Source organism: Silurus aristotelis (genome assembly GCF_946808225.1).
Source record: "Silurus aristotelis genome assembly, chromosome: 25".
NCBI classification, from domain to species: domain Eukaryota; kingdom Metazoa; phylum Chordata; class Actinopteri; order Siluriformes; family Siluridae; genus Silurus; species Silurus aristotelis.
In genome coordinates this window covers 8288062-8311215 of record NC_139598.1, presented here as the reverse complement: position 1 = coordinate 8311215, position 23154 = coordinate 8288062, and the positions used below count along the sequence as shown (strand labels likewise).

The following is a 23154-nucleotide window of genomic DNA, read 5'->3' as shown; positions in this document are numbered from 1 at the left end:
CCCAAAGGAAAAAGGAAAAACACAAGGCTCCGGATAAACAAGGTGGGATAATATCTGTTCTTGAAAACACTAAATCATTGTCCTCTATTCTGTATGTAATAAAGCTTCAGAGGTGTAGATTTTTGCACAGAGTAGATATGTTTTGTACAAAAAAAGCATAGTAATACAGAGTAAATCCAAACCAGTCCAAGTATGAATGATGGATTATATACAGTGTTGAATTTTTATTTTTTTTCTTGAATGACAGATTATATACAGTGGAGACAGGAAATACTTTTCTACCGCTCTAAAGAAGCATTTCCTAATTATTTAAAGCTGTAGTGCCAATTGGGAACACACACGTAGGAAAGCTATAGTGACAGGAAAGTGCACACATTATGTAGTTTGTTATTTCTGCTTTATGACACAGATGCTTGACACCCTGACAATAGCAGGAATGAAATCTGGAGGAGGAAGGATGTGCTATGGAGGATTTTGTGCATTGTGAGGCGCTTCCTTAAGTTTACCACTCAGGAGGCGATGGACACAGCTGCAGAAAGCCAAAGGAAAGGGAAGCGAGAAGGAGAGACCCAGTACAACCACTATAAGACCTAAAGATTACAGTGAAGGCTGGTCGTGATATAAGCTGGAAGGGTGAAAATCTAATATCTATCAATAACCCGGCAACGAAACTGTTAGGGCTGAACATTGATTTATGTCATGATCTGTTTGATGGCTTAATAAGAACACACACACACACACACACACACACACACACACACACACACACACACACACACACACACACACACATTTCAAGTCTGTAATAAACTACTTTTTTTTTTGAACTTTTTTTGGAGTTTTTGTTTTCTCCAAAATCAACAGTTACTAGAAAATCTTATCATTCAAATAAAAAAATTTAATTTTATTTGGACGCAGTGTGTTTAGTTTATTAACTCTTATTATTGCACTTTGTTTCGATTTATTTCCACAGTGACCGGATTTCATAAGCAATTTCTTATTTACTGCTAATAAAGATCACAAGACCCTCAAGATCAGGTTTCACTCTGTGTAATCACCTGACACAGCTGCCACTGACAGACATGTATGTACAGTCTAAACAAGAAAGAAATCAGGCCTAGTCACATGTCCTCTCATTATTTTGATTATTTTTCTTACAGCCATCATTTGCTCTTGGTTCTACAAAATACTAAAATAATTTATTTTTAAATTTGTTCAGAACAAACCATCTAATGCCACATTGTAGGATCTTAGTTGTCATAATGTCAGACTGTACACCAGTCAAAATCTGTCATACAGTTTTTGCGCACAAGAAAAAGACTCGTTTTACGTCATCAATCTGCGAAACAATCAGACCCGTGTTCTCTCACTAACGCTAGCTGGCAATTTCAAATACATTTTTCTTCATGACGTGCCATGATAATAAAAACGTCATACAAACACTCCTTTTGCCTCCATAACTTAATAAGTTTCTCTTCTTTCTACACCTGACCTGTTTCTATATTTTTCCTGAGGTGATTTGAAGTTGTCGTGCTAAATGCATCATCAGGTTCGGCGCTTCTATTGGTTCTTGGTTTGATGGTTGTTGTAGGAGATATTACACTGCAGGAAAGTGTCTGAAATCGGCTGTTGGTAAACATGTCAAACCAGCGATCAAAGACTACAGATTTTAGCCTTAAGATTATAGGAATCTTTTCATATGTATACAATTAGACTCAGACAACCAAATCATAGCCAAAATCACACCTAAAGCTAAACCAGAGGTAAGAGGAAAAAACATGCAGACTAAGAGTGAAACTATGGAACAGCTACACACCTACATTGCATCAACAAAAGCATGAAAAAGAGGTGCACACAAACTCATAAACAATGCCATTTCAAGACACAGGTAACACTAGTTAAAAACATGTGCCATGCTGGGGCTTGAAGGAAATTTAGTTTCTTGCTAGGTACCATGACATGCCATAACAATTTCTGATTTAGTTTAATCTGATTGGGTGTATTTTTCCCCACTGTTACTATACTATACTATACTATACTATACTATACTATACTATACTATACTATACACTATTATTTTAATAATCAATATAATGCAACATATATAAATATAGTATTAATGCTAGTAGTATAGTAGTGCAAATAAGTATAAAGTAAATTCACGAGATCACGAGACAAAAAATTAAGAATGTACAAGAATTCGATTTTCTGTCTCTTTTTAACGTCAATGTGCTTTTTTAATCAATAAAAAAAAAACGCCAAAGCAATATTTTTGTCATGGTGCTCTTCCTTAGAATGGGCTACGATTGTCAGTGCATCTTTTCCCTTCAAGCATGCAATTTAACACAGCCATAGTCACTGTCACTTATTGACACACACATCATACACACATTTCACTGCACAAACTCAGGACACATATATCATAGTCATGACATTTCATCGAAGAGGAGAGTGGACCACTTTATTAGATAAAAGCTCCAGCCACTGCAGCGAAAAGTCGTTGAGTCAGGTCTTTAGGGAATGGGGTAAAAATTTATCTAAGCCATATGTAATAAGAAGGCACATCTGTGCTTATTCTTTAGTTTCTGTGGGAATTGGTGTGTTGTGTTTATTTCATTATCTAGCTGTGGGCATGTGAGGAACTGGAGAGTAATGAGATGCTGTTGTTAAAGAAAGTGGCCAATTGTTTCCAAAATCATCAAGGATAATAATCCTGAAATCACTGTTTGGCCTACACGGTTACATTTACCACTTTGACTTGGTGATGTAACACCACAATGATTAAGTGCTGAAAAATATATATTTAAATACAGTGATTTAACACAGTATACCTGCCTATTCCCACAAACCCAAGGTCTTATTTGTGTAGAAACAATAAGATGAGCTTTAACAAATCATTAATGCCATAGAAAAAATTCTCTCAAATTATTGCCTTACATGTTTTACACTTCTACTGATAGTAATATCAGACTACACTGCAGACAGTGGTTATATGCTAAATAACAGCAACTCTTAAAGTAGTTCCATCTTATTCTAATACATCATCGTTATTCAGACTTTAATGTTGGATACCCCCTCAGTATTTACTACTAATAATTAATTTATAGAACTTTTGCGATTAATGCATTTCTGTTTGACCATTTTTTTTTTATATAAATAAATCAATATTAAATAGGTCCCCTGGTGGTCTAGTGGTTAAGATGCAGCGCTCCCACCGCTGCGACCCGGGTTCGATTCCCGGTCAGGGAACCATCCCCAGCCACTCTTAGTGCCGGTCCCAAGCCCGGATAAATTGGGGAGGGTTGCGTTAGGAAGGGCATCCAGCGTAAAACATGTGCCAAATCAAACGTGCGGAGGATCCGCTGTGGCGACCCCTAACGGGAGAAGCCGAAAAGAAAGTTTAAATCAATATTAAATAGGTGAAATTAAAACATTCAAAGCAACACACATTTATTCATGACATTGTTTTTTTTTTATTAAAAAAAAAAAACTTCAGCAAAATAATTTTTTTTTAATCACTAAACATATGCAACAAGTCTCAAATCAAGCACACATCCCGCAATTTAAATAGTCCTTGTGCAAAAGTTCTGTTTGGTGTCATGATCATTTATGTAATTTAAAACACCATAATTATACCATAAACATACATTTGCATAAAGCATTCATATTTGTCCATGCCCATGTTGATTGAAGTATTAAAATGTTGAAAAGTATTCACTTAAGGGACATTTAGGACAGATTAACTTATGACAGTCATGCAAATTAATGGTGATTAATTATTTTAATCGATTATCAGCCTAAATACATATATATATATATATATATATGGGGGAGTGGTGGCTCCAGCGGTTAAGGTGCTGGGTTACCGATCGGAAGGTCGGGGGTTCAAGCCCCGGTATCGCCAAGCTGCCACTCTTGGGCCCTTGAGCAAGGCCCTTAACCCCTCTATGCTCCAGGGGACCCTTACGAGAAAAATAAACCAAGGACCGTGACGTTGGAGCGACATGGGGCCGCCTTCCCGTGGGCTCACCACCTGCAGGAGGGACCGTAAGGGACCGGTGCTGAGAGGATTAGGCAGCGGGCGGGGGCCTTGACAGCCCGATCCCTGGACACGGAGAAGTGTCTAGGGAATCTGCTTAGACTGCTGCCCCCGCGACCCGAATTACGGATAAGCGGGAGAAGATGAAATGAAATATATATATATATATATATATATATATATATATATATATATATATATATATATATATATATATATGGTCGAGAGCATTCTTTGCATTTCATTTTTTTATTGTCCTTTAAATTTTTTTGGTTTTAGGTCATTTCGAGTTTAGTTTTTAGTCAGGTTTTTCTTTGCTTTCTATTAAATTTATCTGCACTTGCCTCCATTTCCCACTTTCTCATTACACAAATAATGTGACATAGTGGAGCTTTCTGTAACAAGGTGTTGATGGAAATGGTGTCTAAGGTCAGGATGTAAGTTTTCTGCCAAATCAAGTTCTTCTTGGAATCATTCTTGTTTTGTCTCATTAACTTCTAAAGAAAAAAAAAAATTTTGATGGTGAAGAAACCATAGCTCTTATAAACAATAAAGATTAAATGCTACAAATTTCTTTAAGAATATGTATTCCATTTATATATATATATATATATATATATATATATATATATATATATATATATATATATATATATATATATATATATATTATATATATTTATTTATTTATTTATTAACAAACTAAATACATTAAACTGATGTGTTGTAAAAACAAGCACTTTAGGACATGCATTTATTGGAAATGTATCTACTTTTGGATGGTTACAGGACTTCACAACACTGTTGTTGATATCTTTTTTAGAACAACATAACCATCCTAGTTTGTTCCTTACTAATTAATTATTCTGAGCTAGCATTAGGCTGCAGTCTTTGCACTACTCAAGAACGAGTCATATTAGCAAGTAGCTCTTTTTCTAAGAAAAACAACACACACTTCCTTTATCCCCTCAAATGCTTTCTAACAATCCCACGTTTCTTCACGTCTACTAGATAAAAGAATGATGCAAGGAGATCAACCTTCAGCTTCTTTAAAGCCCTTCCAGGCCTCAAGCATTTTCCACGTTGTTAGCCATGTTGTGAGCAAAGCAGCAGTTTGGACTCTAAAATGGTTTCATCCTGTCCTCAGCTTTGACTTGTGCTATTATGGGGCTTTAGCCTGGATTAATGTCAAATATGTGATATCCATCAAATAGCTCCAACAGACACTTATCTCACAAATAATGAGGCAATCATCATAGCTGGCTTAGCCTGCTAATTATACTGTAATACTGGTCACCAGGGATGCTAGTATCATTATCAATTCTAGCAGCAATGTTTACAATATTTAACTGAATGTTGTGGCAGGACTATGAGGTCTAATCAAGTGTGCAGTATTAAAAGGTGAAACCGAAACATCTTGTCTACTGTGCTGTACATTGCTCACTATTTTATTCTAAACTGTATTGGCTAAAATAAAGCAAGGCTAATTTCAAACAAAGTATTGATCACCATGTAAGGAACTAATATCTTATTATATTAAAAGAATCAACACATCAGCCCAACATGAACCCTGGCTAATTCTCAAATTATTTTCCTACAACAGAACAACATGTTTTTCTTTTTATTCTATTTGAGTTGTGTTTAACATTGTGGAACATATGGGTGGGCCATCTGGCAATAATCATACCATGTTCAGACTGATTCACAATCCATGACCTTATGATTATTTCCAATTTGTTTTTAGGACTATTTTGCAAATAGCTGAACAAAACAACCAAAGTAATTTTCCTATGGATGGAAATATAGTGCTACAAAGAAAAGATAACCTCAAAGATAGATTTTTTTTTTTTAAGTAAAATAACAATCAGGCATGGAGAGCATGTATATATTTTAATGTTAAATAATCAATATTATCAGTATTTAAAAGTGCAGTAAATCAAAATTTAATTATTTAAATGGTAAATCTAAAATATATTAGCTGAGTTACATTTTAATTGAAGTTTTTTTTTCAATATGTGATCTAAATGTATTGCATTTCCCCCAGCATTCTGTGTACAACTGAAAAATTATATGTGACTCAATAGTAACAAGGAGCAACTATTTCTCTTGATATTTCACTTGAAAAATGTGACATCATCATTAATGTCAAGTGTTTACTTCAGTTTACTTAAATACTTCTGGCGATGTTCTTGTGCAATCTGGATTATCTGGATTTTAGTTTGACTTTTAATCTCATCATTTGTCCTGTTTCTTCAACATGTTTAAAAACAACCATTGTTGACACTATATCTGTTGTGTAAAATCCAGCAATTCCTTCAACAGTTATTTCTGTTGTAAACAATAAATGATATTGGGTCTTCAGCTCAAATAAATAATGTTAATTATTTAGCAAGTTGTCGTTACCCCTGTTTCTATGTTGTCGAGCAGCACGAGAAGGGAATGTTAAACTACGTAAATTAGGTTAACCTTGGTTATTATTGGTTTGTTTGTGTGTCTGTCATATAGAGTGAGCTGAACTAGCAAATAAAGTATTTACATGGCAAGTAAAGAAATTTATTTTGTGTCATGGTACACAGGATTTCAGTAAAAATGTATTGTTCATACAAAAAAATTGTCATATCACCACCACTAATGGAACACAGGTAAAACATTTTCACTTAAATTACAACGCAATTAAATAGTCATTCTCTTATTAGCCTATGTTTTTCTTTTTTTGAAGATCCACTGATACCATTAAAATGTACATCTCACAAAAAACAACAAACAATTACACAGTGCTTGGCGGTTCAAAGTACCTGCTGTACAAGCCCCTGCACTATAGAAATGATCACATCAGAACAAGAACATTAATAAACCCTGTGATTCACTGCTATATTCCCAGAGCTGCTGTAGAACAATTTATTAACACCTATTCTTCTGACCAATCAGAATCAAGCATTTATCTTCTCTGCACTATCAAGATATTGAAATACATTAATGCCATAAAAGCTATTCAAAACAAATTTAAAAAGCCATGGATGCTGGTTTTGTGCATGGTCACATTTAATACAGCTTCTTATATGTTATAGAAATTATGATTAATTGTTATATTCTGGGCAATAAAAGTTACTTTAATCTTTAGCATGCTTTTATACAAAGTAAATTTACAGCTTTGACTTTTTCTGGCGTGGAGGTGTCTAAACTCTAGCTTAATACATGAAGGTGGGTTTGGTTTTTTTACGAGGCAGAATGTGCCACAGGATTTGAAGGATCGTTGTTGCGCAGAAAAAAGTAGATGAAAATCAGACCAGGAAAAAGTCTGCCAGATGAAATCAATGTCAATGCTCAATCTCTGGCCTGTATATGAACAGGTTAGTTAAATGTCAAATGCCTCACCCCTGGGACAGAACGTGCTCCAATAGTGAATACACAACCCCATTTAACCTTCCTCCAGCTTCATCGTGTCTTCAATACAACGCTGTACAACAATACAACTGTTTGTATATTGCACATTTGCTGCCTTATGACTATGTCTTATATAAAAGTTCAATCCTAATTCTTTACCAATAACTCCCTACTGTAGTATTTTAAAATAATAATAAAGCAAAATATTATTTAGCATTGTAGGTTACTGAAGACCACTATACCGATCACAGCATCAATGCACATATCAACAACAACAACAACAGGCTTTGTTCAGGTCACAGTGCATCCGTGAAATTCACTCTGATGGAGTGGCAGTGTTTTCACTGCCGTGTGCATACATATAGAGCAGCCAATTGGCATACTAACATGATTTCTGGAGGTGGAATGAAACCTGAAATCCCAAAGAAATCCCACAAGAACCCAAGGAGAACATGTAAAACTCCACACAGACACTAACCATTCAGGTTCATACTACTACTTTTTCTAGGTGTCCACTAGAAAAAAAACAACCATGGTTTGCTGGCTGCTGTGTACAATTGCAGGATGGTGCAGTGAATAGTGTTGCCACATCTGAGCTCCAGGTTTTGATCCTAGGCCTGGCTTACTGTTTGTATGGAGTTTCTCATGATGGCCTGTGATGAACCAGTGCCCGATCTAAAATAAATTCTCCACCACAACCGTGACCAAGCAGTTACAGGAGTTGCATGATTGAATAAGATTAGAAATAGACCGGACAGATAGATTCGCTCAAAGGTTACTGTGGTTACAGCATGCTCACAAGTCGATTTGAGGAAAACTTGTCATGAAAGCAAAACATGCAATGATTTTTCTTCCCTACTGAGTCAGTATTGCAATTAAAAAATTGCATTACTGCTTATACATTCTTAAAAAAAGTTTTATCAACAGTTCTGCAAAATAAATACAATTAATGAATGAATTGAATGATTGTGATGACACACAATGAGTGTCATGAAATCTCAGGAAATCTTGAACAGAACGAATGTTCAGTAAAGCTAACCCAAGTTACCACACATTATTACCGAATTAAAAATGCACATCTAAAAATAAACACCCCTGCAGCGTATATAGCTTCCCCTCTGCAGAGACGCCCATTGCTGCAATCACGCTGGCCAATTTATAGTCTCTTGCAGTCACAAACCAAAGAGAAATGCTAAGTCATCTGTTTTTTTGTTGGCTCAAGATGAGAGCTGAGGAGGTGGCTTCCAGAACAAGCAGCGTGGGGGAACACTTAGCACAGACTTACATCCAAAATGACACACTTGGATAAGCGATATCAGTGAAGCACTTGAAGAAAAAGAGACTCTGTGGATTTATTATTCATGTGGTACCAAAGGCACAAAATACAACATCGAGAACATGCACTAACTCTGCTTTTTAAATGCAAAGCAAAGGCAAGCAAATCTACAAGGTCACATGAGGTGGTGGAGTAGATCATTGATTGCAATTTAAGTTGCTGCTAAAAATAACGATTGATTATTAAAGCACAGTCATATTGAGATGTATAGTAATAATGATGCACCATTCCCATGATTTTGAAAAATAAAGGCAGATCCATTTGGCACTAAAATGCAAATGATTTGCATATTGTTCATTCAAGCAATAATTTACAGTACCTGCTTTATCCTGATCAGGGTCTTGGCCAAAAGTGACGTTAATTATATGCAGAGGTGTTGCAAAATCATACAGATCCTTCAAAATGTGAAAATATCCAATAAGTTTCGAATAGACTTCAAACTACTGCTACTCACTTATAAAGCCCTAAATGGTTTGGCTTCCATGTATCTCTCCAGTCTTCTAACACGCTACAATCCGTCATGCTCCCTGAGATTTTAAAACTCTGGGCTTCTAGTAGTTCCTAGAATAGCAAAGTCCACTAAAGGCGGTAGATCATTTTCCCATTTAGCTCCTTAACTCTGAAATAATCTTCCTGACAGTGTTCGGGGCTCAGACACACTCTCCCAGTTTAAGTGTAGATTAAAAACATATCTTTTTAGCAAAGCCTACACATAACATACGTCTCACATCATAACCTTGTGCTCCAGAACATCTGATCACATGCACATTATCAACTTGTGCTGTTAATATGATGAACAGCAGCTACGCTAATTCCTCTCCACTGCTTCTCTTTCTCTCCCCATCCCGAGACACCCTGAGGTTTGGCCAGCTCCAGTCACGTCCCACCTCATGAGGATTATGGACCTTTGAAGAAGTAGATGCCGAATTAGCAAACATCTCGAACCATCTAGAGATGTACCAGTGCCAATTGGATCCCGCTACATGTGTGGTTTTGACATTGGACCTCCTGGAGTGTTTAAAGGCTCTGGCCTGGAGAAGCTGATGCTGGATCTCTGATGTTCACAACTGTTGAGCTCATAAAACTAGGAGCTACTGACCATATAGACTGTATAAGACTGTAGAAAGAACATCACTTATAATCTTATACTCCAGTACTAATGTTAGTTCTCACTCTCCAGTGTTCTGTATTGTTGAGTGTTCAGTATTGTTGAAAGATTTATGATCAAACTCTTGATATCATCCAAATGAGGATGGGTTGCCGTTTTGAGTCTGGTTCCTCTCAAGGTTTCTTCCTTATAACATCTAAGGGAGTTTTTCCTTGCCACAGTCGCCACAGCTTGCTCATCAGGGATAAATGCACACCATTCACCTTGACTGTTGATTTCTGTAAAGCTGCTTTGAGACAATGCCTGTTGTGAAAAGCGTTATAGAAATAAACTTAAACTTTCTTACAGCTTCTCCCGTTAGGGGTCGCCACAGCGGAAAATCCACATGTTTGATTTGGCACATGATTTTACACTGGATGCCCTTCCTAACGCAACCCTCCTTATTTATCCGGGCTTGGGACCGGCACTAAGGCTTGTGCAACCCTAATGGCTGGGGTTGGTTCCCTGACCGGGGATTGAACCCGGGCCGCAGCGGTGAGAGCGCCACATCCTAACCACTAGACCACCAGGCAACCCTGTAATTTATAACCTAATAAATAAGATTATTGTATATTACTTACTCGTACGGGTCATGTTATAACGTAAAGCCACACAAGAGCATTTGATCTATCATTTAGAGATTGCAAATGTGGATAAAAATGGCCATGCACTGTAGAGGGGATGGGTGAGTAATCAGCATGTTAATCACATCGAAACTAGCAAATGCAAAAGCCTTTATTTAACGTATGTATGCAGAAAAGGGCAAATAAAAGTTCTCTGAATGTGTTACTCTGTCCTGTCACGCCACATAAACAGAATTTTAAAAAGATCCTGAGATTTGCATTTTACATTTTGTACAAGAAACACATGCTTGCCCTACTCTATGTGATAAAAGAAAATTTACCCAGATTGTGGGTGGGAAGACAACATTTTTGCTGAAAAATGGGGGTTATGAGGTATACAGGGTTTTATAATAATAGTCCAGTCTGAAATGCAAACAGACTTCAACTTCTATGATATGCCGTGTTTTGAAATATCAATACATAACAGAGGTTTTCTTTTTTTTTTTTCATTTCAAGGGGTCTCGTCAGGTATCATATCAACTAGGTCAACTATTAACTATCAACTTACTTTTAAAATAATACCACACAGTCTCAAAGAGGCTTCTCAGCTCTGATATAAATATGAACTATCGCAGCAATGACTAAAAACGCATCATCCTTTTCAAAAGCCTCCGTTTTCACAGTTCACACTGCGATGCGAAAACACTGTTTTTATATTTATCCACTTTGAAGAGCCTTTTCAAAAAGCATCATTTTCTTGTCTGAAAATGCCATCTCGGTGTGGACAGAAGGCCAAAACGGAGAGAAAAATTTGTGTTTTTAAACGAAAACATATTAGTGTGGACGGCCCAGTTCTTGCCAGAAGTTGGTCCAGGAATGCATTAAGCTGGTCAAGTGTCCTTTAATTTTTTCAGATCTACTTCTTAGGTGCCTGCATGCACTGAATAAAGTCTGCTACATCTATAGTATTGGGAAATTTTTTTGTAATGTAATGTAATGGAGGCAAATTAAGCGGATACAAGTGCAGACTTTTAACTACAAACTGAAAAAGGAGCAACAAACATAGTATTTACAAATCTAAAGAAAAATAATTTACCATATAGACTAAGAAAAAGACTATGAGACAAAAACTGGTGCAGCTAAAGTGAAACAAACAAACAAAAAAATAGATGTGACGTGGGGGTTGCTGGGAAGTGTAGTTCCTGTACTCTTTCTGAGACAGTGACAGTCCACCAAACGACTATGTTACTAAGCTCCATATGTAAACTATTAACTCTTTACTTTCATTTAATTTAATAAATTTTTCTTAGTTAAATGTTTTGACTGTGTACACTGTCTCCAACTAGGTAAGATTAGGCAGTAATAATTATGCAGCTAAGGGTCTGCTTTCTGTAGCCCTCTTAAGGTAAAACCTAAATCTTTCCTAGTGATTTACTCTGCACCACCCAGTGAATGCTATCAATTCTGGTGTCTTCATACTTCATTTCTAGTGTAGGCAATTAAAAGGCAGATCTAAAGTTATAGAATTTTGTAATTAATGTTGCATGCTTTAATGTGCACCATCTGACATTTTCAGCAAGCTTTGGCAATTAATGTGACTCTTCTTTTCATCATAATTAGAAGTCATTTTGGTAAAATACCATAAATATAAAGAAAAATTAATTCTGTTTAAAAAATAAAAAATAAAAAATAAAAAAATGCTGTTAAAACATGCTCCTGGCATCCTACAGCAGTGTTGATCAAAGAATATGCAGAAAAATTCTTGAATGTGATCTTGAGGTGATATTATGCAGTCCATTAGTATGTTCTGTTTACATTTCATAGCTCATTGTAGCTGAGTTTCCCTGTTTTTTTGCATTGTCCTCTGTAGTCATGCTATTGCTGGCCAGAACTATACAGTTATTGGCTGACTTGGTCACAATGACACTAAATTGGTCCTCTTTGAGCAGCTTACATCATGCATTCTAAAGCTACCAATGTGAAGTTGAAGTAATCTTTATAAGGTGCAATTTTTCTTGCGACCATCAAATAATGCAAAAAATCCATACATTTTTAATACAGCATAACCTGCACATGGTTGCAGTGGATCCAATGTTGCAGGACACAACCACACATAATGTACACACACTCATACCTAAAGGAAACTCCTCAAACACAGGAGGGCATGCAAACTTAAATCCCCAAGCCTGTGAGGCAAATGTGCTACTCCAACGCTGGAAATCACATAGAGCTAAAATTAACCTAAAATTAAAATCATGCTGGAAAGGACTGTCATGCTTCAACTGATGTTGAGAGAATGGAATAAATCAGGTATTCAGTTACGAGATATCTGAAACAGCAGGACTCTCTTACAGGGGTTTCCCTACCATAGAAATGCTTTGGCAGAGTGCCCAAGTGTTTTGTGGAGTCCTTTAAGATGAATGAAGCTAGTGAACTTCTTTGTATAATAAACTTATGCTATCCTGTAAAGCTAGTTACATTTTTTTTCTGCAAAATGAATCTGGAACCCAAAATAGTAACATGCTGACTGATGGTCCTCTAGGCCTTTGCTGCCAATATACACTGATGGATCTCTGCCTGTGATGTTGGACTGTGATATCGGACTCATTAGATTTATCATGAGCCAGCAAAGTTAGATAACCAAAGTATTAAAAATATTGATATTTTTTATAATTACAGTAAAAAAAAAAAGAGTCTTTGATCATAAAGAATAATTATAGAATAAAATTATTACGTAGAAATTAAAAGTTTCTTTTTTATATGTGTACAAGTTAAAGTAATCCACATACATTGGTAAAGCAAATAACATTAATTATTTCCTTATAGTGAAACCTGTATTATATTAGGTACCATTTTAACATTTAGTTCTCAAAGTTGATGTGTTGGAAAATGGAAAAATGGGCAAGAATATAAAACTGCATGTCTGCTCCAAATAGTCATGGCTAGACAACTGGGTCAGATCATCTCCAAAACGGTGGGATGTGCTGCGCAAACAAGTCTGATCCAAGGAGGCCTCACCTCGCAATTTACAGGACTTAAAGTATCTTCTGCTAATGCTTTGTTGCCAGATACCACAGCACAAAAGATTTTTAGAGTCTGTACCTTGACAGGTTTAATCTACTATGCTATTGTATCCATACACAATATTAGGTGCATGGTTTTAATGTTATGGTTAATTAGTATATTTGGTGTCATTTGGTCAAATTAATAAACTTTTGACAATAGAATGTTGACAGCTTCCTTTCACAAATATGCTAAGGGAAAAAAATGTTAAAAACAATTTATTTTAATCACAACCACTGCAGAACCCAGACAGCAACTAAGCTCTCTGAAACCCTAGGGAAGTCTTTTTATTTTCATGCATCAAACATTTCCTCAACCTTTCAGTGCATTCATGGTAATGGGATTGGCACAGGCCAATCAACTGCAAACTACTTTGTCACTCACACTGGTTTTTGCTGCTTTATTCATTATCTTCTGCAGCTATTTCGGCTCTGTGGACATTAATTTGCAAGCTGATGCCTCTTTCCAACTTATTCAATATTAATGTCTTCTCAGATGACCAGACAGCTCTACTCTATCCTCAGAGCTCAGATAAAAAGGCAGAAACAGACACAGTGGAAAAAAATACAAGGGTGCTATTTTAATAAACAGGAGAATGGGTTCAAGGGTTTAATCAAATCTCTTAATTCTATAGCACATCTCACAAATATTCACATTTTAAATTATCACTCAGCAACTGAGTGACAAGAATCCATCCCTACTTAGGGATCTTTTATGCCATATTACATGCATAATCAAACTAAAACATTTAATGTCAAAATACATTGATAATATATTAGCTTTGGTAAAATGTGTGTTTTCAATGCTAATAAATACTTACTGATAGTAGATCAGATGTATTACAAATATTAGGCAGCTTGGTTATTTTTTACTTACTGGGAATAAGAATAGTAATACTACTACTAATAATAATAAAAAAATAAATAAAAAACTGCCGAGCAGAATTGTATTTCTTCTGTAACTTTTTTATCAACAGGAACTATCTGTCTGGAGATTGTCCCCCATTAGGCATTAAAGAAGAGGTCATACATGTCAGGTATGTTGGAGAAAATCAGTATTTGACATATTCTTGTTTGATTGAAGGCCTATTATTTAAGCATTATGTTTTAGCCTTAAACTCAAAAGGAACAACACTACTCTCTCTAAAAATAGTCAATCTCAGCAGCTATTAAATGATCTAAAGAAATAGAAAGTGGAAGGGCAACGATGTGAGAGCGATTTTTTTAAAATAAAAAAAAATAAAAATAAAAAAGAGACATACAATGAGCAGATTATGGCAAGTTGTATAGTTACATGATTAAATCAATCAGACTGATTATAAAGGATTTGTTCATGATTACTACCCAGGTGACCAAAAATCTTCAGCGGCAACCAGCTCTTGGGAATTAGTACCTCACTGGATAAGCTAATAGACTTCACACCCCCAGATCTCCCAAGCTGTCACTGCTGTGCTCTAAAGTAAGGCCCTTAACCCTCAACTGCTCAGTTGTATAAAAGAGATAAGTGTTAATCATTCCGGATAAGTGCATCTGCCAAATGCTGTCAATGTGGACAATTTTGCTGGTTCAGAACATATTCTCAAGTATATTCCATACGTAAAACTTTAGTGTTTGTTTATCTTTCACCTAAGTATGGAGAATGGAGAACATTTTTAAAGATAAAGATTCATACTGTCTGATAATGTATCTTAGATTACTTTTGAATTTAGGCAATCTGCTTACTTTCCCAGCAAAAGTTAACATACAAAAGACCTGCAATACCACCAACCCAGTGACAAGCAACAGTGCAGTTCATCTTGGTGCAGAGAAATGTGAACCGACTGGAAGAAAATATTTATCTGGGGCCATACTACATTTGACTACCTTTAGGATACTATAGTCAGAGTCAGATTGGCATGTTATGGAATGATTTTGGGAAGGTGTAACTCAGTGGTTTCAGTTTAACATCCCGACATCCATCCATCCATCTATCTATCTAGTATTTGCTGTTATTTTCATAAGTCACCCCAAAGTAGATGATATGTGTGTTATTATTATTTATTCATTAATTTTTTATTATTATTTTATTCATTCATAAAACAGGAGATATTCAGGTTTTAAATTGCTTAGTTTCATCAACATTAGTTCCATTATCATTTATGTTATAGTAACTATACACAGTCTCTCTTGTGCTCTCTGTCTTGAAGTAAATACGACAACTACAGCTGTGCTCTTACTGAGAAACTGGAAAGCACACACTGCTCTGTCCTTGAGACTTGTCATGTGTTTGGTTCAGTATTTCTTGATATAAACTACGGGTTGGATTACAGTGAATGAAAATGCATAAAATTTGAATTTCTTTTTCTTTGACATCTATGAATTTCAACAACACAAATGTATTCATTTGATTGCATATTTGATTAATATTGATTGCAAGAGACCGGACAGGATTCATACTTTTACTATACAGTAAAAGAAATTCAGCAAATTGTAATTCTGTGTTTTGCTCTTTTGCCAATTGAAGGTTCACAAGATTCACCTTTGACCTGTTTTTAAGAACTAGTTGATTATTGGTTGATCTGATGCCATTCACTCTCCTTCATTAGTGACATTCAAGTTTCATCTGCACAATTCATCAGTTCAAGTCACATAAAAAAAAAAAAAAAGAGTTTAATAGAAATGGAACAGATGATGACAACTGGTTTAAACATTATGCATTCAATGACTTATGCAATGAACTGATTCTAAGATGTTTTGGGGGTTAAGACTATTTAGGTAAAACCAGTATAATATATTTTGATCAACATGACATTAACAACTGATCAATGAATGTACCAAAGCAGTCGCAATTTGATCGAAGCAACAAGAAATGTTCTTATGATGTGCACATGACTAAATGATGTGGAGGTTAAACAAGTAGTTTTTTATTTCTGATCTGAGAAACGCTCCAAAGCAACTGAGAAAAAACTGTAAAACAACACAGTGTTTCAAAAGACAATACAGAGATAGCAGACCTACACACGGGACTACATAAAGTACATGCATAAAAATAGCTTCAAAATGAAGACCAAACCTTTTTAGGTTTTCTGACTACAGTGCAATGTTCCATTATTCTTTTTTTTTTTTAGAGCATTCACTTATTTTTAAATCTCTGTGGGAATAGTGAAAATGAATACTGATTGAAACAATAAAAAAAAACAATGAAAGTAAACGAGTAAGGTCAAGTTGAAGTCCTGACAATACGCTGTTAATAATTCTAGAGTAGGATCACAGGATCAGGCTTTTCCTTGTTCTCTGCTATTTATTAAAAAGAAGGTATACCTGGATTCTTACAATATTACCTTCTGCATACAAGCCCTGAGGATATTTCTCTATTACTGTAATATTATAAGCACTCAATATTTCATGCAAATGAAATAAAAAAATTTTTAGGGGGAGTGGTGGCTCCAGCGGTTAAGGCGCTGGGTTGCCGATCGGAAGGTCTGGGGTTCAAGCCCCGGTATCGCCAAGCTGCCACTCTTGGGCCCTTGAGCAAGGCCCTTAACCCTCTATGCTCCGGGGGTCCCTTACGAGGGAAATATCAAGGTCCGTGACGTGGGGCCGCCTTCCCGTGGGCTCACCACCTGCAGGAGGGACCGTAAGGGACGGTGCTGTGAGGATTGGGCAGCAGTCGGAGGCGGGGGCCTGCTTAGACTGCTGCCCCCGCGACCCGAATTACGGATAAGCGGGAGAAAATGAATGAATGAATGAAATAAAATTTGAGACTTTGTTTTTAATTTCGTATTATGGAACACCTGGAAACCAGCGCAAAAGTAAATTAGCCGAAAGCCCCTCTGGCGATACGGTAGAGACGACTAATAATGTACCTCTTTTAAGGCAATGACTACATTAAAATTTGACGGCAATCAGCAAAGATAACAAACAAATACTTCTTGATGAGTCACATTTTCTCTCAGAGGTATTGCCATGGAAACAGGACAATCTCGCTCATGACATCCAGTTTCTAGTTGCAGAATTCACTTTCCACATCACAATCTGCTTCTGTGGTGACTCCTGGATCAATGTCCATGGTGTTTTATTAGCAGTCAGCTAATCTTTCGGCTATCCTGGAACATCCAACAAGCCAGAATGCATAAGAATTTAAAAAATTTCAATAAAATAAATGTAAAAAAACTAAGCTAGATCCCTGTGAGCATTGTTCTGACGAATCACATGACCCCAATTTCAGTGTGAGAGGGTAGGTAAAGGGGCAAGAAAGGAATCACCCCCTCTTCCATAGTCTACCTCATGCCTTAATCCAGCCTCACTCTCTAATCCTATTAGTTTTATTTCAGAGGCCCATAAAGCATGAAACTGTGAATATTCTTTGATTACAAACTCTCATGTAAGAAACAGAAGTTTCCATTCATTTGGCCAATGATTTGTTGGATAGTAGATGTTTTCATGTATATTAAAATCAGGGGGAAAAGTGATATAAGTGCCGTACACTTGTGTAACAGTACACAAAACTGGTTCGGTACATACCTCGGTTTTTAATTCACGGTCGGTACAATTTCGTTACGGTTAGGGGGAAGAATTGCAAAACATAAAATTGCTTGTAATTTTTTTATTAACACAGTTTATTATTATTAACATTTGTGAACATTGACAGTTTACATTTTATAATATTTAATATAAATAAAATAGAATAAATGCAATACACTTTTTTATTACATTGATTAAAGTAAGTAATCAATTAAATTGGGACAAATTAAATGTATTAAATATACTTAAATACATTTAAAAAAAATTTATACTTTATATTAGACCTCATCTGGGTAATAAAGATGTGTATATAAGTGTGTGTGTGTGTTTTACATTTAATATTTAATTTTCTATTTGATCTACTTAATTGTTCTACTAATTTCAGCGCACTTTAACAAATGTCTTCATTTCTTCCATCCTTCATTAATTCACTTCCTTGATATGCTGAATTGGGAGGATTTTTGAAGCTGGACATAAAACGCTAAAGAATCCATTGCGCTAGCATTAACCGCTAGCCATTTCCTGGTTAGTGGCTTATGCTATTTAGCGATTCTTTAGCGTTTTCATGCATGCGCAAAACAAATCTTATTTCCGGTACAGAGTAAGTAGCCAGAGTGACACTGCGCTAACTCTAGTTTCTTTTTTATACCCCTGGCATTATTGCCTATGTTTTAAAATGTATTATTATTAATAATAATAATAATAATAGTAATAATAATAAAATGCACTCAAAGTACGAGGCGGAGCCTAAACAAACTGTCCGCCACTGTCGGCCACTTAATACGTTTTTGAGGGAACTCAGTTTTTAGCTATGTTCCAAATGCTGGACTGAACCGAAAGCCCTGTACTAAAAGATTTTGGTACGAATATATATAAATAAATAAATAAATAAATAAATAAATAAATAAATATATATATATATATATATATATATATATATATATATATATATATATATATATATATATATATATATATATATATATGCATTTGTAATAAAAAAAAAGGTCATCTTGTTCATAAGAATTGCCCTCACTATTTTACTAATAATACACTGTATGACTGTGTACAATGTTTTTGATGTCAGTGTCTCATCATGTGCATTTTTTCAATAACACTTTATTGTTCATGCTGCTCATATCTCTGATAATCCATTCGTTTGCCTGAAGAATTTATATCGAAAGGTGCTATCAACAAGGATTTTACAGTCTTAAAGCAGCAATTTAACTTTATCTGAAAATCATATTTATATATGCAAACTGCTTCTAGATGGGCTTCTCACAGGCTTTTCCAAATTTAATAAAAATACATCATTAATGATTCAACAATCACTTGTTAGACTTTGTCATTTAAAACAAATATCATGATAAAGCACTGTTACTCATTTCATCAGAAAGTTCCCAGGCCTGCAAAGACATAATAGCACACCCAAATAATTTGGATTCTCCAAAATAAATATTAATCCCATTCTTTTTAATGTGTTGTGGACTGATTGGCATGTGTGTGAATCATCATACAGGAAACTAGTAATGGGAATGAAGGGGCTACCACCAAGGAATTTCAGGAATCTCCCATGTACACACTTCATGCTCCATAAGTCTGCTTCCCTCCTCCTGCTTCCCCCTTTCCCCCACTCCCTTGTTATCTTCCCTAATCCATCTTTCTTTTCATCCCACTCTAATAGCAGTAATGAAACACAGCATTAAATTGATGTTTATATGCCTTTTTTTCTGTGGTGAGCAACAAGACCTCATTTCACTACTAACATCCTTTTGGACACCTGCTATATCAAAACCAGTTATAATTCTTGAAAAAGTACAAATACGTGTCAGATGTTCCAGGTGTCAAATACAGTTGGAATGTGGATTTCGGGTAATAAATTTGTAGACGTTGCCCCACTTAGTGGCTTCATTAGTTCTGCTGAATGGTGGGAATTTCCCAGGCATTTACACCAAGCTGCCCATTTATAAAGAATGAGTGTTTATAAAGAAAGAGGATTTCTCAGGGGTTCTGCTTGGAGCTTTTCCTAGAAGAGAGTACAGATCTTACAGATTTTAAGAATCAGTGTGTATATTTACATTATGCCTTAAAACTCTGCCAGTCTCTGACATTTCATTGTGGATTGGTGTAAAATTGCTGAAGGTCCCCAGTGTTACTAATACTAGAACATGGCTATCCATTACTAAACATTAAAGCCTGAATAACTTGCCTTAGAGGTAACAGAAAGCATTGCAGCAGAAAAACGAGGGGAAAAAATCAGGCTGCTGCTTCTTCCTGTCTACTACCTAAGGAAGTAGTGGTGCTATCCAGTCTAGTTGAGACATTGACCTCTTTGGACCCCTGAGTGATACCAAAATTGGTCAAAGGCTTTGACACAGAACAGACGATGAGCTGTGTCTGGTCTCTATGACAGTGACGTTCTCCACATTTGCGTAAGTGTCGGACGATAAACCTGCCACCACCCTATTCATTATCACTGCCTGAGAAAGAAATGTGGTGTGGGTGTCACTCAAACATTTATAAGGTATGCGTTTCAGGTTACCTAAAAAAAAGCTAAAGTGACAGTAAAGCTGTCCTGAAGAACACTTCGAATTGGATGAATACCTGTAATGACTATTGAGAACATGCAGAGCTCTTATAGGAAGGAAATTCAACACATTGTGAATGGAATTTTAATTTTATGTAATACTTTTAATTATTTTTTATTAGTGGCAGCTCAATGGTTAAGGCTCTGGGTTACTGATCGGGCTCTAGTTTCTCCAAGCTGCCACTCTTGAGCCCTTGAGCAAGCCCTGTAACCCTCTAAAAAGGTGCTGTATCATGGCTGACTCTGTGTTCTTAACCCAGCTTCCCAACATTGCTAGGATAGGCACATAACGAATTTCACTGTGCTTTGATGTACATGTGACAAGCGAAAAGCCCCTTTACCTTAAATTAGCTTTCAATATAAATAGAGGTTTTTGAAAGACAGCAACACCACACGCCGCTAGAATGCTAAATGACAACTGCATTTCAAATTGTACAAAAAAACTACTTGTCTTGCTTTGGTATGGTATTTAGACAAGTACATTCCAGACAATACAGCAATTAACCTGTCCCATCTAAATACACTGTATGAGCTATTTCAGAAGAATCCTGATGTCCTCTTAATGTGGTCAACACCTGTTTTCCATCTTGTCCTTGTGAAAAGGTCATGCCGCCATTTGTCCTTGATGAATCCAATGCCCTCCTCCACTTCTCAAACAGATTTCACATGCTTTTAAGCCTGACACTGACACTGAACAAGTTGTCAGCTACATATGTCATTGGCTTGCCACTTGACCCCAACCCCCAACCCTCTCCTAAATGCCTATTGGATAAACCAGCAGGCGATTGTTCTGTAGAACAAAGCGGGTGTTTGGGGGTGTTCACTTAAGGGCTTTGCATAACATTCCTGATTACAATGGACTCTGAAAACCCAAGACTTTTAATTACCCAGTGCTTTTAAACATTTACTGGTTTGCCAGATGATTATGAGGACAAACTCTGCTCACCAGTCAAGAATGCTTTTATGAAAGAGTGCTTCACTGCAGGCATCACAATTTAAGAGTCACTCCAGTGTTTGGAACTGAATCGCTATGAACCACAGGCAAATTGGCTTAAACTGTCAGTATCCAGTTGTAATTAGCAAAAACAAAAAATGTAATGTGCTTTTCAAATGGCACAGATTTCGGGCCACCGAGGCCAGTCTGTCAATTTGTAAGACAAATGATCACCAGGCAAAAGTCAATATGAACACAGGTAATCTATGCAGGGTGTCCAACTGTCAGCTGCTTAAATGTCCACATACTAGCACACCTAATCCTCGTAATCTATAATAACGATTTAAGAGAAATGTAAGCTTGATTAGCCAAGATATCTTCGCTATCTATTGTTTAATAAGATAGCTAAAAAGTTATTAATAACAAGTAAACCATAGCATGTTTAAGCCTTATGTGACACAATGTGCCCCAAAACCATTAAAGCCTTGTTTAAACCACTGATGCAAACTGCATAAAAACAACATAAAATTGGACATTTTCCCAAAAATTTGACACCGTACGAATGCAAATGTCTGTGTGATGTGCCATATTTCTTGTCAATATTGATAGAATACGGTATGTAAAGTATTACGCACAAGATTATGCAAAACATCACAGTGGTGTATCGAAATGCAATTTCAATAAAACAGCAATTCCAATGAAATAAAATAGACACCCCTATGGTTTTACTCTACAGAGCTGGCTGTGTTAGAAAGGAAGCAGAGGAATCACCACTGGCTGTAGACTTGGGAATCCCTGCACTGAAGTACGACACATTGAGACATGGGAAAGCCTGGGAGAATACAGTGCAGTAAAGCCACAGGTTCTCCTACAGTGGAATTTTCCAGTCTGGACATCGACATAAAGTCAGCAAAACAATTCTGGAGTGAATCCTTAAAAGCAAGCGTTCATAATCCCAGCAAAATGTAATGGACAGGAGGAAATTCATGAAAAAAAGATGTGCAAACTCGAATGGTTTGCTTTCCTTACCTTATACTAAGAGGTGGAAATGGATCAGAGACGCAGAGAGCGTGGCATGATGCGGGTCCGATGTGGATCCTGTTCTTAGTCCTGTGAGAAGGAGAGGAGAAAAGTTGGAGTAAAAGCTTGAGTGCGCCTCCTTCGTCGGTGTTGCGTCAAGAGCCTACAACGCAACATGTGCGTGTGCGCGCGCGCGCGTGTGTGTGTATGAGAAAGAGATGGATGGATGGATCCATGCATGGTTGGATGGATGCCTGGATGGATGCAAGAATGGATGCATGGGTGGATTTTCTAACATGACAGCACTGAATGCTTGTTAAATGCATTCCTTCCAATGGATCAATTGAATGAATCTGACGCCAGGCAGTAGCGCATCACCGAGCATCGTCTCCCTGCGCTGCTGCAAAACCATAAAACCCATTTAAACCCCCCCCCCCAACGGTTTTCCGTTATCAGCGATCCACTGCTGCCGTTTTGCCCGCCGTCAAGTCGCGACACAACGCGACAGGACTGCGTTTCCCCATCGTGATCGACAGAAATAATCTCTCTGGGCTTACCTCCGTGACCGGAGCTTTGCGG

At 36.5% G+C, this 23154-nt stretch overlaps 1 protein-coding gene across 1 annotated transcript in view; it reads right to left on the bottom strand.

Annotated features, from left to right (window-relative positions):
* tmem108 (transmembrane protein 108) overlaps positions 1-23154 on the bottom strand; it is a 73037-nt gene that overhangs the window by 49574 nt on the left and 309 nt on the right. The window contains exons 1-2 of the mRNA XM_083529980.1: positions 23133-23154; positions 22585-22665 (exon numbers count right to left, since the gene is read on the bottom strand). The exon at positions 23133-23154 is cut by the window's right edge and continues 309 nt beyond it. The gene's annotated coding sequence lies outside the window, so the exon portion shown is untranslated. The remainder of the gene's footprint in view (positions 1-22584; positions 22666-23132) is intronic.